General features: G+C 43.2%; 1 protein-coding gene and 1 long non-coding RNA gene across 2 annotated transcripts in view; one reads left to right on the top strand and one right to left on the bottom strand.

Annotated features, from left to right (window-relative positions):
- The window catches only part of LOC105009234 (protein tyrosine phosphatase non-receptor type 14), a 265,726-nt gene that overhangs the window by 84,708 nt on the left and 163,537 nt on the right, over positions 1-17,481 (top strand). The gene's annotated exons all lie outside the window — the stretch shown is intronic.
- On the bottom strand, positions 9,128-12,281 carry LOC114829422. Its single transcript, XR_003777341.2, has 4 exons — positions 12,186-12,281; positions 11,141-11,241; positions 10,075-10,223; positions 9,128-9,533 (listed from the first exon to the last, which is right to left on the bottom strand). It is a non-coding gene; the product is annotated as an uncharacterized LOC114829422 (long non-coding RNA).

Here is a 17,481-nt window from a genome sequence, read left to right as displayed (position 1 = left end):
CCCAGGCTCTGGAACTCCCTCCCCCAAGAGATCCGCACCTCTGAGTCCCTCACCATCTTCCAGTCCCACCTCAAGACCTATCTCTTCACCTCTGCCTATCCGTAGCCCCACCCCCCCTCCTTTCTCACCTGTGTCTAATCTTGTCTTGTTTTGTTTGTTTTGTTTTGTTCTGTTTTTATCTACATGCATTGTAAAGTGACTTTGATTCCAAGAAAAGCGCTATAAAAATAAAATGTATTATTATTATTATATATGAGTAGCAAGATTCCAAATATCAGGTTAGTTATACTATGCAAATGTTTTCATACAACTACAAAAGTAATTCCAAGTTAGCAAATCTTTTTTACAAGTGTGCAACATATTTTACAAATAAAAAACCTATGTCACTGTTTTACCTTCATATAATAAGGGATATACACCCATTTTAGATGTGGCCTTATTTTATTTATTTTGAAGATAAACTTGTCATCACTTCCAATCAAATATAAAACAAACATTTTCAAAGCATATTTTTCTTAAAAGGAACCCTGACTATTAAGATACATAGGCCTAAATATGCTACAATTGCTCTCTCCTACAAAAAAAACAGTTAGAAATACATAAAATATTATTTAAAAAATCCTCACATTGTAATACATAATTTGAACTACGAAGGCAGCCATTATTTCTTGCGTGCGAAATGCATTCTGGGTCGATGACGTGTAATGGTTGTGTTCAGATTGAGAGGTGAGCTAATGGTGCTAAGTTTAACTGTAGCAACAGCCGAAAAGTGAATATAGTGCCACATTGTGCAGTGTTTGGTTGTAATTTCCAGTCCAAAGGCAACAAGGGGAGTGATGTAATCCTCCACTGCTTTCCTCACGAGAAGAAAATAAGAAAACAGTGGGAAGTTGCGGCTAAAAGAGCTCACAGGTGCTACTGGTTACAAGTGAAGACTAAAACCAAATGCTGTGCCTTCAATTTTCCCCCACAATGAGCCTAAACATCCATGCATAGTGAGTGAAAGCCGCTATTTTTTCACTAGCTTTATGTGCTGTGATACACAGAGTATCTGTAAATATAATCAAAGCATCTTGTTTTAGCGTTATACTGTATATTCTCATTAAGCAAATAATGGTGGTAATGATTAGGAAATTATTTATACCGATAATAAGAGTCTGCTCTTAGCCTACCCTGAACTGCTGCTGACAAAAAGTGGAGCTCTTTACAGCAAACACTCTCGCTTGGCATTGGCAAGCAGTTGCCGCACAGACACCAACGGTTTTGCCCCACTCTCGCTTCCTCAACTCTCTGATAGTCTTAATTTTCATCATGTAACTCTTGAGTAGGCCTACCATCTTCCGCATTATTCTCCTGATTTAAGCCTACGGTGCGCTCAGGTTCAAATTGAAAAGGCTGAACGGCAGACGTTTTCATCTCGCTGTTACTGTCGGCCTACTGTCAAAACTTAGCTGGTACGTTGGAAAAACACTAGACGCAGCACAGCTGGTAGAACCTTTACACATCACTACCTAGAATGCATTGAGACATACATAAACATGGCGGCCTACGAGTGAACGTATTTTCAGCGTTTTTTTTTTTACAAAAACCAAAACATTTGGAGTGTTTTTGTACCACCTTTTTTATAGCTGACGCCCACGTTATCTTATACGGCCAACATGTTGTACTAGTCGGGGTTCTTTTTAATACACATTTATAAACAAATTTGTTGCATGCGGCACGGTGTCCACTGTTTGATGTCCCTCTTTGCTGCTCTGTCCAGGTCGGCCAACGAACAATGTTTCTCCCTTTGTGTCTAGTATTGGCTTGCAGCTGCATCTGAGAAGTCATACGTGGTGTTTTAGCAATTATAATATGCTTTATAATCCTTCATTCAATATTAGAGTTTGCAGTCAGGCTATTTCTTACCATCAAAGTCAGTCCAGCTCCATTCTTCATCAATACATTTTAGACTAATCTGATTTACAACTAATCCAAGCACACAGTGTTGTGTCGACTATTCTACCAGGGATTTGAAAGACAAAACATTACATTTTCTGTACAGTATTGGAGCCATCTATCGCAGATGATGTACATATTGAACCAATGCAGTAAAGCAATAAATATGAAAATCTTTTTGCCATGCCCCTTCTACTCTTAACAAATAAATATGTCTACAGATTAATGGTAATTTATAAGTTATTCATCAAGTTAAAGTCAATAATAAGGTGTTAATCAATTCATATAACTAGGTACGGTGTTTATTGTAGTGCTATTCCCGCCAAATTGTTCCTCCCTAAAGCCCACCATACCTAAGACTAATCTTGTTTAATACATTTGCATACATTCACCTTTCATGCGGCCTATACTTTACATCCTCGCAAGTAGTATTGTGTAGGTCCCTGACTACACGCAATGAAAATGGGGTGAATCCAGGCAATTAGCAAATGACAGAAATTCTAATAAAATTACAAACCGCACAAATCTAACATAGTAGGGACTGTAGTTAAACGTTCAACTTACAGATAATGTATTTCGTCTTGTTCGAGAAGACCCCGGGCCTTCCGTCGAGCAAGCGGTTAGAAATACAGTCAATAGTCTGGTTAATTTGCTAGGTATGTATGTGTATAAATATTTCTATATAATGTAACAATGTTAGCCAGCAAGCTAGATAGCTGAAACTTAAAACTCGATACCGCACGTACTGCTAGCAAAACAAAATTACTTGGACTCCCTTGAACTGTTGTCACGTTTTCAGTAGTCTTTACCATGGCTTGGGAAGTTGAATAGAAATTGCTGGAATGCATTCTCAACGCTTTACTGAAATGTAAGACTTTGATTACAAACCAGTAAAACACAAATGCGAAGTAAAACGTTCTCGTTTGTTTTGAACTCCAATCCTCTTAATTTCACTGGTCATTGAAAATCGTCTCGCCCTCATTCCTGGTTTTCTTCGCCATATTGGGTGAAGAAATTAATTTGATTGGCCATCGATTGGCCGAGTGCGTCACCGTCCAGTTTTGAGCCATAATTGGAAACTGTCATCTCCGCTGTTTGATTTATTTAACACCTTAAACGTAATTTGCTCAAGTCATGGACTTGAGTCAAGTCACTATAATGTCAAAGCGCAAGGCAGATGATCGCCAACAGAGAAACTGTCCAGTGCACCAGTGTGAACAAAGTAAAAAGACATTTGTGGCCAAAAGTTAAGACAAAAGCAGAGAATAAATCAATAAAGACTGAAAAGAGTGAGAATAACCAACTGACCAGTGTTTCATTTGCAATTACTTCTGATATTATTTGCCTTCTCCGTAAAAAGCTGTTTGTCATGTCAAATGAAGATAGAGAGGATCTGCATAGGGTTTTCGCATTATTATATCCATTAAGAAACCAAACTTTAGCACACCTGTATATCGACTGGTGCATTGGAGACCAAAGGTCGATTCAAGTAAACAAAATATCTCCCGCACCCAGTCTGCGTAACTAGCAATAAGAATTGAATAACAACGTTTTGTAAACTGTTGAAATCTTGATACCGAAATGTTATTAAATTCTTATTGCATGTTATGCAGACTGGGTGTGGGAGTTATTTTGTTTGCATTATTATATCCAAACAAGGATCTTGCCATTGTTTTGCTGACATTGTTTCTTGAACTTTGCAATATAACATCAAACTTCTTGTGAATCTGAATCCTAAACCAGCCTATTTATAAAGTTCTTACAACTAGTTAAAATCATTTTATTTCACGACTTCTCTGTACTGGCCTTTTAACTGTCACCATTACAAAGATCTTTACTTGCATGGACATGGCCTTTTCATGCAGTGTAGAACTCTGGTACTGTAGAGCGAGAAGATGGAGATTAAACAAGTAAAGTTGAGAGCAAGCGCTGCTCTGCTAAATTGTAAAGAAGAAAGGAAAACACACAAAAAAAATGAATTTAACACAAGCAATTTTATCTAAGATCGTTAGACACAACACACCGAAGAGTTCAAAGAGTATGCTAATGCTAGCAGCGCAGAACCATCCATCCATCCATCTTCTTCCGCTTATCCGGGGCCGGGTCGCGGGGGCAGCAGTCTAAGCAGGGATGCCCAGACTTCCCTCTCCCCAGACACTTCCTCTAGCTCTTCCGGGAGGACACCGAGGCGTTCCCAGGCCAGCCGGGAGACATAGTCCCTCCAGCGTGTCCTAGGTCTTCCCCGGGGTCTCTTCCCGGTGGGACGGGACCGGAACACCTTCCCAGGAAGGCGTTCCGGAGGCATCCGAAACAGATGCCCAAGCCACCTCAGCTGACCCCTCTCGATGTGGAGGAGCAGCGGCTCTACTCTGAGCTCCTCCCGGGTGACCGAGCTTCTCACCCTATCTCTAAGGGATCGCCCAGCCACCCTGCGGAGAAAGCTCATTTCGGCCGCCTGTATCCGGGATCTTGTCCTTTCGGTCATGACCCAAAGCTCATGACCATAGGTGAGAGTAGGAACGTAGATTGACTGGTAAATCGAGAGCTTCGCCTTGCGGCTCAGCTCTTTCTTCACCACGACAGACCGATACATCGACTGCATTACTGCAGAAGCTGCACCGATCCGTCTGTCAATCTCCCGTTCCATCCTTCCCTCACTCGTGAACAAGACCCCTAGATACTTAAACTCCTCCACTTGAGGCAGGCACTCTCCACCAACCTGAAGTGGGCAAGCCACCCTTTTCCGACTGAGGACCATGGCCTCGGATTTGGAGGTGCTGATTCTCATCCCCACCGCTTCACACTCGGCTGCAAACCGTCCCAGTGCATGCTGAAGGTCCTGGTTAGAAGGGGCCAACACGACAACATCATCCGCAAAGAGCAGAGATGAAATTGTGTGGTCCCCAAACCTGACACCCCCCGGCCCCTGGCTGCGCCTAGAAATTCTGTCCATAAAAATTACGAACAGAACCGGCGACAAAGGGCAGCCCTGCCGGAGTCCAACATGCACTGGGAACAAGTCTGACTTACTGCCGGCAATGCGGACCAAGCTCCTGCTTCGGTCGTACAGGGACCTGACAGCCCTTAGCAAAGGACCCAGGACCCCATATTCCCGAAGCACCCTCCACAAGATGCCGCGAGGGACACAGTCGAATGCCTTCTCCAAATCCACAAAACACATGTGGATTGGTTGGGCAAACTCCCATGAACCCTCCAACACCCCGTAGAGGGTATAGAGCTGGTCCAGTGTTCCACGGCCCGGACGAAAACCACACTGTTCCTCCTGAATCCGAGGTTCTACTATCGGCCGTATTCTCCTCTCCAGAACCCTGGCATAGACTTTCCCGGGGAGGCTGAGAAGTGTGATCCCCCTATAGTTGGAACACACCCTCCGGTCCCCCTTCTTAAAAAGAGGGACCACCACCCCGGTCTGCCATCCCAGAGGCACTGTCCCCGACCGCCACGCGATGTTGCACAGGCGTGTCAACCAAGACAGCCCCACAACATCCAGAGACTTGAGGTACTCAGGGCGGATCTCATCCACCCCCGGTGCCTTGCCACCGAGGAGTTTCTTGACCACCTCTGTGACTTCAGCCCGGGTGATGGACGAGTCCACCTCTGAGCCCTCATCCTCTGCTTCCTCAATGGAAGACGTGACAGCGGGATTGAGGAGATCCTCGAAGTACTCCTTCCACCGCCCGACGACATCCTCAGTTGAGGTCAACAGCTGCCCACCTCTACTGTAAACAGCGTTGGTAGGGCACTGTTTCCCTCTCCTGAGTCGCCGGATGGTTTGCCAGAATCTCTTCGAGGCCAGCCGATAGTCCTTCTCCATGGACTCACCGAACTCCTCCCAGGCCCGAGTTTTTGCCGCCGCAACCACCCGGGCTGCAGCCCGCTTGGCCTGCCGGTACCCGTCAGCTGCCTCAGGAGTCCCACAAGCCAACCAGGCCTGATAGGACTCCTTCTTCAGCTTGACGGCATCCCTTACTTCCGGTGTCCACCACCGGGTTCGGGGATTGCCGCCTCGACAGGCACCGGAGACCTTACGGCCACAGCTCCGAGCGGCCGCTTCGACAATGGCGGTGGAGAACATGGTCCACTCTGACTCAATATCTCCAGCCTCCCTCGGGATCCAGTCGAAGCTCTGCCGGAGGTGGGAGTTAAAGATCTCTCTGGCAGGAGACTCGGCCAGACGTTCCCAGCAGACCCTTACAGTACGCTTGGGCCTGCCGAGTCTGTCCAGCTTCCTCCCCCGCCATCGGATCCAACTCACCACCAGGTGGTGATCAGTTGACAGCTCCGCCCCTCTCTTCACCCGAGTGTCCAAGACATACGGCCGCAGGTCAGATGAGACGACAACAAAGTCGATCATCGACCTGCGGCCTAGGGTGTCCTGGTGCCACGTGCACTGATGGACACCCTTATGCATGAACATGGTGTTCGTTATGGACAAACTGTGACTAGCACCACTCGGGTTCAGATCAGGGGGGCCGTTCCTCCCAATCACGCCCCTCCAGGTGTCACTGTCGTTGCCCACGTGGGCGTTGAAGTCCCCCAGTAGAACGATAGAGTCCCCAGTCGGAGCACTTTCCAGCACCCCCCCCAGAGACTCCAAGAAGGTCGGGTACTCTGCACTGCCGTTCGGCCCATAGGCACAAACAACAGTGAGAGACCTATCCCCGACCCGTAGGCGCAGGGAAACGACCCTCTCGTTCACCGGGGTAAACTCCAACACATGGCGGCAGAGCTGGGGAGCTATAAGCAAACCCACACCAGCCCGCCGCCTCTCACCATGGGCAACTCCAGAGTGGTGAAGAGTCCATCCTCTCTCAAGGAGTGTGGTTCCAGAGCCCAAGCCGTGCGTAGAGGTGATCCCGACTACCTCTAATCGGAACCTCTCAACCTCACGCACTAACTCAGGCTCCTTCCCCGCCAGCGAGGTGACATTCCACGTCCCGCAGCGCAGAACCACAACAGCTAACTCCAACACTGGAGAAGCAAATAAAATTTCCAAATGCCTGCAGGCAATTTTTTTTATTAAAGAGCATGGTACCTGTACGTTCAGAGTATTAAACTAGCTAGTGAGGTAAGAGAATAGTAACTGGCTGTGTCTGTATGCGCACGTTTGTGTTGAACTGTCAGTAAGTGGCTGTCACATTCATATAAAGGTAGCCATCGTCTGAGCGACAACCATTTTTTATGTTATTGTTGTTAATTTGCTTTTGCTCATTAATTTTGAAGAGGGGTTGTGTTATAAATCTGAGAGGCGATTCATGAACAGTTTTAAACAATGATTAATTGAGGGGGAGTACTTAGGTTAGTAGGGAATTATGTTAAATTAGTATTGTCAAACTATGTTAAGTTGACAAGGAAGGGAGACTGATGTAAAGGAATGACGTTTTTGCAATACATAAAAAATCATGTTTGTAACATCCCCAGCCAACACACCCATGTGGGGCCCAAACGGGCTGCAAATTGGCTGATATCCGGGGCCCACCTGGGCTACCCAACTGGGACCCAGCTAATTTTGGCCGCAGTTTCCATGGAGGCCCCACATGTGTTAGCCCAGATGGGTTGATGATGGGCTCTTGATGGGCTCCATATCGGGCCCATATGGGTAGCCTAGGTAGTCCCCATATAGGGACTACAGGAGTCTGCCCACATGGGTTGATGATGGGACCCAGATAGGTCTTATCTAGGGCTCTTATGGGCCACAACGGGTGTATATATGGGCTACCATATTTGTCTTTTTGGGTTACCTTATTTTACAGTAAACCCCTAAATACAAACATTATATGTAAGCAATGAACAGAAACCATTACTTCAAGCTTTACTTTATTAACAGAATATTTATTAACATATGTGTATTAACAGACAAGTATCAAAAGTGAAGGCTTTTGACAAACTTTATATTTCACAAACAAAACAAAAGTGCAGTTTTACAGTCCTCTGTCAGAAAACTCTATATTTCACATACAAAAACAAAAGTGCAGAATCTCAGTCCTCTGTTGTCGCTCTCCCAACGGCCCTTTGAAAAGAGAAAATAAATAAATCAACCATTTTTCTACTTTTGCAATTCCTTTTCACAGTTCAAACAGATGTGTCAGGTTAGACTTTTGGTGCTCCAAATCAAGTTTATGTAGATATGGGGTTTTCAAACCTGTCCCGGAACACCCCCAGCACTGCACATATTGGAGGCACAAAATTTACATTTTGACCAACTTTTACCACTTTTGACAAGTTCACACTTACATACAATTAGAAGGGTTAAGGTTTAATGCATATTTGCCGTGCTTTTCGGAGGGAGGACTCCAAGCTCTGAATTCAGCCCGAACCCAGAGTACTCCCCCCCGCATATAAGTGGTTAGGACTAGAAGTGTGGAGAATAGGTGGTGGGGGGAAGCTGCAAACTGTCAATGGATCGAGGTAAGACTGCTGAGTCTATATGGGCCATTCTACAGAATTGGTGCAAAGTCAGAGTTGGAAACATCTTGAATTTTTTTTTTTCCACAATTTTTTCATATATGCAAATTGTATAATATCCAAGGTATGCTTTTCTAGTAATTGTGCAGTTAATTCTCATTTTGTATTTTCAGATAATGCTGGAATATTTTCCTTCTCCCCAAATTTGTCACTACCGAAACACAATATTAAATAATTTATTAAGAAAGCTTATTATGACCTATTACAATTTTGTTTACATCTACCTTATAAATATATATTTTTTCAATTTTTTAAAAATATTTTTACAGGATAAATAAATGAAGATTATAATTTGTATGATATTTTTAGTGTAATTTATGAGAATTGTTGTATTTTGAACCCAATCTTTCTTTGTAGAAGGCATAAAGTTTATCGTACTAATTTCAAAGTTAAGGATTCATTAGTTTGAATATGCATTGAACCAAACACTATCATAACATCTTAGTTGATAATTCAATATACTTTATTTTTGACAAAACATCCCATGTTACGGTAGTGACTGCATGTTTTGGTAGTGACCACAATACTTAGTTTGCCATGGCTGAATCAGACTGTCCACATTTTATGTTAATATAAATAAATAACTATGATGCACATATGCAGTCAGTACATATAGCAGACACACATCTGACAGTAAATGTCTTATAAGAACACCTAGAGCTATTCTATACTTTGGGTCTTGAGGTGCAAGTGCGAAGAGATATGGTTCATAGATTTTTCTTCCTAAAAAAAACCTTTCAGAACCACTTTGTTTTATTTTCACATTTTCAACATTTTTTGTTTATGAGTCATTCAGATAAATCTCCAGAACCACTGAACTGTGTGTGTGTATGTGATTTTGGTTGGGTGACAGTTGTAGGTTAGCCTACAAAAGTTTAAAGTTTGACAAAAGCACAATGTTGTGTTTTACACAAATATAAGTAGGCTAAACACTTTTTAACTGCAGTTTTAATGATAATGACTTTTACCCATCTTGCTCTCCACCACGTGCCCTCGCTGTACGGTTTCCTCCTTCCTCCTGTCCCTGGCACCAATTAGCCACTTTGACACTGCCTTTTCAGCATCTCTTCTAGTAATCTGGTTTGTAAGGGCATTTTTTTTCAAGCTTCCTGTAAAATAGATAAAGAGTGAGATAAATTCCTCATTTGAGCCCTTGCAACAAAGCAGAAATCTCCACCATGTAATTTTTCAGGTAATACAATAATGGTATCGGATATAATATTCTGTCAAACACAACATTTTTGGTGCAAAGGTTTATTAAACAAACAAACAAGGGACTGGTTCTGTAACTGTACCTGAAAGCTACAGTTAATTTAATTTAAATGTGTAACTTTTGTTCTATTGTATTTACCTTTGCTTGTAACTAGTGTATTTTTACTTATATTATTTGTAGTACCTCACTTGTATTTAATAATGATTTAACTTTATTATTTATTATAAACCATGAGTTGTGTGATTGCTACACCACTAATTAACAGTTACTTATCACTGAATTGGCAGTATACCTGGTCCATATTGTCATAATTAAGGGTATTCTCTATCCAGGTATGGACAATTAATTGCATACAATCAAATTGATTTATGAAGAACTCAACTCTACAAAATAACCTTTGTTTGCACATTAATATGTTAAACAGCGAGTAAACATACCATATACAACCTCAAACAGTTTGAGCCCCGAAACAGTTTGAGCCAACAAAATTGTACTCTCTTGATAGGGAGTGGTCTAAAAGGAAGGCCATCATTCTTCTGGTGGCTTCATCCAATGTTCTTCCTCCAATTTCTGCCACCACGCCAACCTAAAGAAAAATAAGATTATCATAATGGGAATTAATTCTGATTATCATCGGAAGTAGTAATCTACTATTTGTATAGTGTATCGAGTCCCTAAATACAACTCTATTTTTCATAATTCCCAGGGAACACTCCCATAATACATGCAGTTGCCTCTCTAACAGATGTTTTATACTTGTACTTAAGTTATTAGCAAAAAAGCTACAGTACTGTGCAAACGTCTTACGCCACCATTATTTTTGTTTTAGAAATTATATAATGACCATATGCTAATTGTGGGAAGTATTTAGTGTGATCTCCCCTTACACTTGAGCAATTGTTGGGATCATGAATGTGGAAAAGTACAGACAGGTTTTAATTTATAATGCCATTCCTTCTGGAAAGTGCCATATTGGGAATGTTTTTATTTTTTTTAGCATGATAACGATTCCAAGTACACTGCTAATACAGTATAATCATATTTGAAGAGAAAAACAGCTTTCCTGAATTTATAGAGGCAGTATGGGGTCACCTAGACAGAAACATTTTTGAATACGGCCTAAATCTAAAGATGAACTCTGGGAAGTGCAGAAAGCAGCCGAGGTAAAATATGCCAGACAATTACTTCAAAAAACTTAAGGGCAGTCCCCCCAAAAGAGGTGTGAGATGTGCTCAGTGCAAAGAGAGATTACACAAAATACTGACTTTTGCCTGAAGAAGCCTTTTTGTTATTATTTTGTGTACATATTTCCTGTACTTTCTGTACATATTTCCTGTACTTTCTGCATCTTAATAAAGAAACCGAAATAAATGTGGGTGGTAATTAATACTTTGCTAAAACAACTAAGCTTGTGGTGGCCTAAGACTTTTGTATAGTATTGTATGTGCAAAAACATTAACGATCAGCCCAGTAAATCTGCTAAATGGTCATATTAGAACATACCACTTGTTTGTGGAAGGTGGGGTCTGCCAATTTCTGCTCCATTGCAGCAACCTCCAAGAGCGTCCTCAGGGGGAAAACAATATCTTCTGGAAGTGCTGTAACTGAAAACAGTAGTCATCACTAACTAAGCATTATCTATCAATGACTTCATTATGTGTGTGGACCCTCAAATAAAATGCTGACTAGTTCCTTTGAAACACTGATGAACAATATGGTGGCATAACTGTAAACAAAGAAGTGTTATAATAATATTTTTAGTAAAACTTTAGAATACTCTTCCATCATCAATGAATAACTACACAGGAACAAATAAGTAACACACTATTAACATTCTACTAATATTAACTAACAAGGAACTCTGATTAATGAAATAGTAATAGCACTCAGTTGAATGTGGTAGTTCTATAACTAATCAATAACTGCTATGTTTTTCATACCTCCCAGATAACTACTAAGAGAACTACTATATGAGTTCATAATGCATAAATTAGGAAGGAATTGGAACAGTATTCTAAAGTGTAACGTTAATTCGGTATATTTTGTGCCATTTGTTAATTGAATTAGCACTAACTTTAAATAAAAAAAGGAAAAAATAGCACAGGCCGCGGAGATGGTGTTAAAGCTTCTTGAATCTCGAATGTTCTGTGATGAAATAGACATTTGTTAAAGATTTATAAAAAAATGTACATTTGAGAAGGGGATTTTTTCATTAAATGCGCACACTTTTAAAACAACAGCTAGCTGCTGAAATGGTCGCTGTATGGCTTTGTTCTGTGATCACAAAATAATCGGGAGCAGACACGATTAAACAGGCTTGTCTTGTAATTGCATTCGAAAAATTAATAAGGAAGTGCTTTCATTTTGGCTGTTTGATGTGCACATCGATCTTATACAAATTCAAAAATGGCGCCAGAAATAAGGGAAAATATGGCGCGATTTGGGGGAATTCGAAATTCTAAAGTGACAAGAAGCTTTTGGTCAACATCGTGTTTTGAAAACAATGTATTTTAATGAACATTTATATTGTGAAATGTAACTTTCTTACCTTGACTTAGCCTTGACTACGAAGACAGCGAGAATCTTCCAAATCTCCTCCCGAAAATTACAGCAGAGTGTGAGTGAGACTGAGAGAGTGAATGGTGTCGCGGCCTCGAGAGCGCGAAAAGGGCGAGGGGAATGGGAAGTGTTGAATGAAATCTCGCGAGATCTATCATGCAATGGTTTTTCTTTTTTTTGTGTCACCGTTGTACAGTGTCTGTACCTTTAGGTGTCTTTTTGTAACTGTTTATATTATATTGTGAGTAAAAGTGTGCATACTTTTGACTGCACCACTGTGACAGTATCTGCAGGGTCTTGATCCTTTTAATAGGCCGAAAATTTGTTAAAATTGCAATTGTGTTGGCATTTGTATAGATACAAGCAATTTCAAAGGTGCATCTGTAAAAAAAAAATTGGGTTTGACTGTTTGCACTTCCTGAATTAGTAAACTGTAAAACTGAATTAGTCCCCAAGTGTAGCCCATTTTCAACCCATGCACTCATTTCCCATTAGTGAACCACCTAGGCCCCACAAAGGGAGCCCAACTGGGTTTGCCCATGTTGGACTTACTCAGTTGACCCAAGTGGGCCCCAGATAAGAAGCCCATTTTGAGCCCATGCCCACTCTGTACCCCTGTCGCCCATTTGTAACCCATGTGGGCCCCACATAAACGTGTTGGCTGGGTCACATAGAAAAATAACATTTTGTGAGAATTGGAGGTTTGGTGATGAAGTAGTTTCAAGAGGCTGGCTACTGTATAATGCTGAGGCTGTGATGACAAGTTGTTCTGTCTGTGGCCAGTATGCTAAAGATAAAAGCAGAAATTACTAATTTGTCATCGAATTGCCATAACATTGCCTCTCAACATCATCTCAAGTTTTAATATTTAGCTAGGTACCACTATAAGCATTGTGTTAAACTGCCTAACAATACATATGAAGTTTAATTCCACCACAAATAGCATATATGAACTATATGGCTTTTGCCAATGGCCAATAGCTTATTAGCCTGAAATTGGCCTCCTAGTATCTTACTACTTGGAAAAGTCATAAGAACTGAGCAATTGCTAGTGAGACTGAAGATGAGCTTTACACTGACAAAGCTATTTAATGGCACAACGATGTTTGTTTTTCTTTAATTTGTGAATGAAATTGATGCAATAACTAACAATATACACTCACCTAAAGGATTATTAGAAACACCATACTAATACTGTGTTTGACCCCCTTTCACCTTCAGAACAGTCATAATTCTACGTGGCATTGATTCAACAAGGTGCTGAAAGCATTCTTTAGAAATGTTGGCCCATATTGATAGGATAGCATCTTGCAGTTGATGGAGATTTGTGGGATGCACATCCAGTGCACAAAGCCACATCCTAAAGATGTTCTATTGGGTTGAGATCTGGTGACTGTGGGGGCCATTTCAGTACAGTGAACTCATTGTCATGTTCAAGAAACCAATTTGAAATGATTCGAGCTTTGTGACATGGTGCATTATCCTGCTGGAAGTAGCCATCAGAGGATGGGTACATGGTGGTCATAAAGGGTTGGACATGGTCAGAAACAATGCTCAGGTAGGCCGTGGCATTTAAATGATGCCCAATTGGCACTAAGGGGCCTAAAGTGTGCCAAGAAAACATCCCCCACACCATTACACCACCAGCACCAGCCTGCACAGTGGTAACAAGGCATGATGGATCCATCTTCTCATTCTGTTTACGCCAAATTCTGACTCTACCATCTGAATGTCTCAACAGAAATCGAGACTCATCAGACTAGGCAACATTCTTCCAGTCTTCAACTGTCCAATTTTGGTGAGCTTGTGCAAATTGTAGCCTCTTTTTCCTAATTGTAGTGGAGATGTGTGGTACCCGGTGAGGTCTTCTGCTGTTGTAGCCCATCTGCCTCAAGGTTGTGCGTGTTGTGGCTTCACAAATGCTTTGCTGCATACCTCAGTTGTAACAAGTGGTTATTTCAGTCAAAGTTGCTCTTCTATCAGCTTGAATCAGTCGGCCCATTCTCCTCTGACCTCTAGCATCAACCAGGCATTTTCGCCCACAGGACTGCCGCATACTGGATGTTTTTCACTTTTCACACCATTCTTTGTAAACCCTAGAAATGGTTGTGCGTGAAAATCCCAATAACTGAGCAGATTGTGAAATACTCAGACCGGCACGTCTGGCACCAACAACCATGCCACACTCAAAATTGCTTAAATCACCTTTCTTTCCCATTCTGACATTCAGTTTGGAGTTCAGGAGATTGTCTTGACCAGGACCACACCCCTTAATGCATTGAAGCAACTGCCATATGATTGGTTGATTAGATAATTTCATTAATGAGAAATTGAACAGGTGTTCCTAATAATCCTTAAGGTGAGTGTAGGTGACAATAACTGACTTTTTCGTGAAGTGAAAAGACGAGAGAATCGTGGAAACACCAGAACCCGGTCCACAACATGTTTATAGTGGGAAAAAGTTTTTTACTGAAATTAATCCTACCTAGTGCAGCTTTGAGTACTTAGTATCGGTGCTCGGTATCAAATACCCAAATATAAGTACTCATACTTGTACTCTGTCTGAAAAAAAGTGGTATCAGTGCATCCCTAATCACCAGTTATCCATTCAAACGTATTACACATTAATGTTTTCATTACTGTTTTTAAAATCAACCAATTACTGTTCTATATTTTCATGTAGGCTACTGTAAATACTTCTTTGAAATTGTGTGCATTTTGTTTACATACTTTTTCAGTTGTATGTCTACCTTGGTGTGAGGGTAGCGAGTGTGTAATGTAGTGGAAAAAACAACATTGACATGAAGGATCATGTTCTTGTCTTTATCCTCAAAAAAATGCACAGCCTTACACAGTCACAACACAAATCACCACAATTACCTGTGAGGTGCAGGACCTAAAATAGACATCATAATGACAAACTCAAAACAGGTGTTTGGGTGTAAAGGGTGCGCTGTTGCCATCTGCTCCAGCTGGCGGTTAGTACAATGGTGAAGTGCCGCGCCTGAGAGGGATAGAGCATGCAGCACCACGGGAGCAGCCGTAACAGTACCCCCCCCCCCTCAGGTTTGGCTCCTGGCGATGCCACCTGCCAACAACAAGGGTGGCCCTGAGGATGTGGAGCCGGCCGATCCTGGCCCTGCCTTAGCCGGGTGTCCAGAATCGCCTCGCCCCTGTACACCGGACCCCAGCTACCTCCACTTGAGGCACCTCTGCAAGACCAAATCCCCCCCCAACGGACCAGGAAGCTCCAGCCGGAGGAGAGAGACATGGAAAGAGGGAGAGATGTCATAGTACGGTGGTGTGAGTTGGAGATCGTATGTGACGTTGTTTACCTTCCGGAAGACCTTGAACATCCCCACGTACCGAGGCCCCAGCTTTTAACAGGGCAGATGGAGCAGGAGGTCCCTCGTGGACAACCACGCCTTGTCCATTGGGTGGTACTCTGGAGTGTTGCTCTGCTGTCGGGGGACGGTGGACCTAGTTGGACTTGCTGAACCACTCCCCATGGCCTGGACATTGCTGGAATCCCCCACCCTGGGGCACAACAGATGCTGGAACCCGAGGACCACCTGGAAGGAGGTTAGACCTGTGGAGGAATAGCGCAGGGGAGAAAACAGGCCCACTCACCTGGACAGTCTAGGCAGGAAGCCTGGAGGAACCTCCCTAGTTCTTGGTTGGTGCGCTCTGCCTGCCTGTTAGCCTGCGGGTGTTACCTGGACGTGAGAATGACCACAACCCCCAGACTGGACAGGAAGGATTTCCAAACTCAAGATGTGAACTGGGGGATGCGTTAGGAGTATATGTCCTCCGGAAGTCCATATAGCTGGAAGACTTGCTGAAACAGCACCACAGCAAACTAGAGGCATAGGGGAGGTCAGAGAGTAAAATGAATCGTGGTGTTCCCCTCTGACCATGGCAAGCCCGTGATGAAGTCCATGGAGAGGTGGAACCAAGGTCGCTGAGGTACTGGTAGGGGGTGGTGCTTGCCTGCTGGAGCCGTTTCATGCCAGGCCACCAGTATATCTCCCGGAGTGCTTCCAGGATCTAGGTGATGCCTGGGTGCCCTGTCGCTGGTGTAGTATGTGCCCAGGTCACTAACCAGCCCTTCACTCTCCGGGACATGTAGGTTTGTCCGGGGAGCACATTGGTGGCACGGGATCCTGTCTCCCTGCCCGTTGAATGTCTGTGTCAATGTCCTAGGAGACAGGACCCATGATACACGAAGAGACAGGACCCATGATACAGGACCCATGGCAGGATGGACATGTCCTTTGGTAGCTCTGCCCCCCTGGTCATGCAGGCGGGAGAGTGTGCCCACCCTGACATCCTTCGTACCTGGTTGGTATGTCAGGGTGAACTGAAAGTGCTCGAAGAACAGGGTCCATCTGGCCTTGCGGGAGTTGAGGCCTGTAATAGTAATTCCATTGATCGACACTCTTAAATAAGGAAGGAGACAAAGTTCTCTAGGCACAATTAAACAGTTTATTAATTATTATTTGCAAATAAGAGGGACGCGTCAACCGCTTACAAACATAATCGTCCGAGGAGTCTCTAACTCAATATAGCTTATTCAACAGTATATATCACATACAAAAAGGGGTGTGGTAAGTTGTTGCCCATCTGTCTTGTGTAACATTTACCCAAAGGGCGGGCTGTCCCCCCACCTTATCCTTCTCAACTCCTAAGGAGACACAATGTCTGGATAATCAACAGAGACACTAAAGGGTTATACAGATTTACGAGTAACCATCTAATCCACTGGTGCCGGTCAAGGATGCTGGTCAAGGATGCCTCCCCAGGCAAACACCAGACCCCTCTCGGCATCTTTAACTAGTAACTCATTCATACATACGTATAGGACGACCAAGAATACATCAGTTCAAGAATTTCCACAACAGGCCCCGCGCAGCCCTGACATGTGTTCCGGTGGCCTGTCTGGACTGTGAATACCTGTTTAGTGAAGAAGCACGCCCCCCTCAGCTGCTCGATGACCGATGGGACATTGGGTACCTGTACTTGATTGTAATGTTGTTCAGCCCCCAGTAGTCAATACAGGGCCGAAGGCCCCCGTCTTTCTTCTTGACGAAGTAGAAGCTCGCTGAAGCAGGGGAGGTGGAGTGGCAGATGCATCCCTGCTCCAGATTTTCCTTGATGTGATCTCCATGGCATCGTTTTTGGCCACCGAGAGGGAGTAGATCCAGCTTCAGGGGGTTGCGGCTTCTGGTATGAGGTCAATGGTGCAGTCCCAGGAACAATGAGGAGGGAAACACCCCGCTTAAGTT

Source organism: Esox lucius, chromosome 18 (genome assembly GCF_011004845.1).
Source record: "Esox lucius isolate fEsoLuc1 chromosome 18, fEsoLuc1.pri, whole genome shotgun sequence".
Classification (NCBI taxonomy): Eukaryota; Metazoa; Chordata; class Actinopteri; order Esociformes; family Esocidae; genus Esox; species Esox lucius.
Note: the sequence above shows the minus strand (reverse complement) of the source record. Positions and strands in the feature narration are given on the sequence as shown.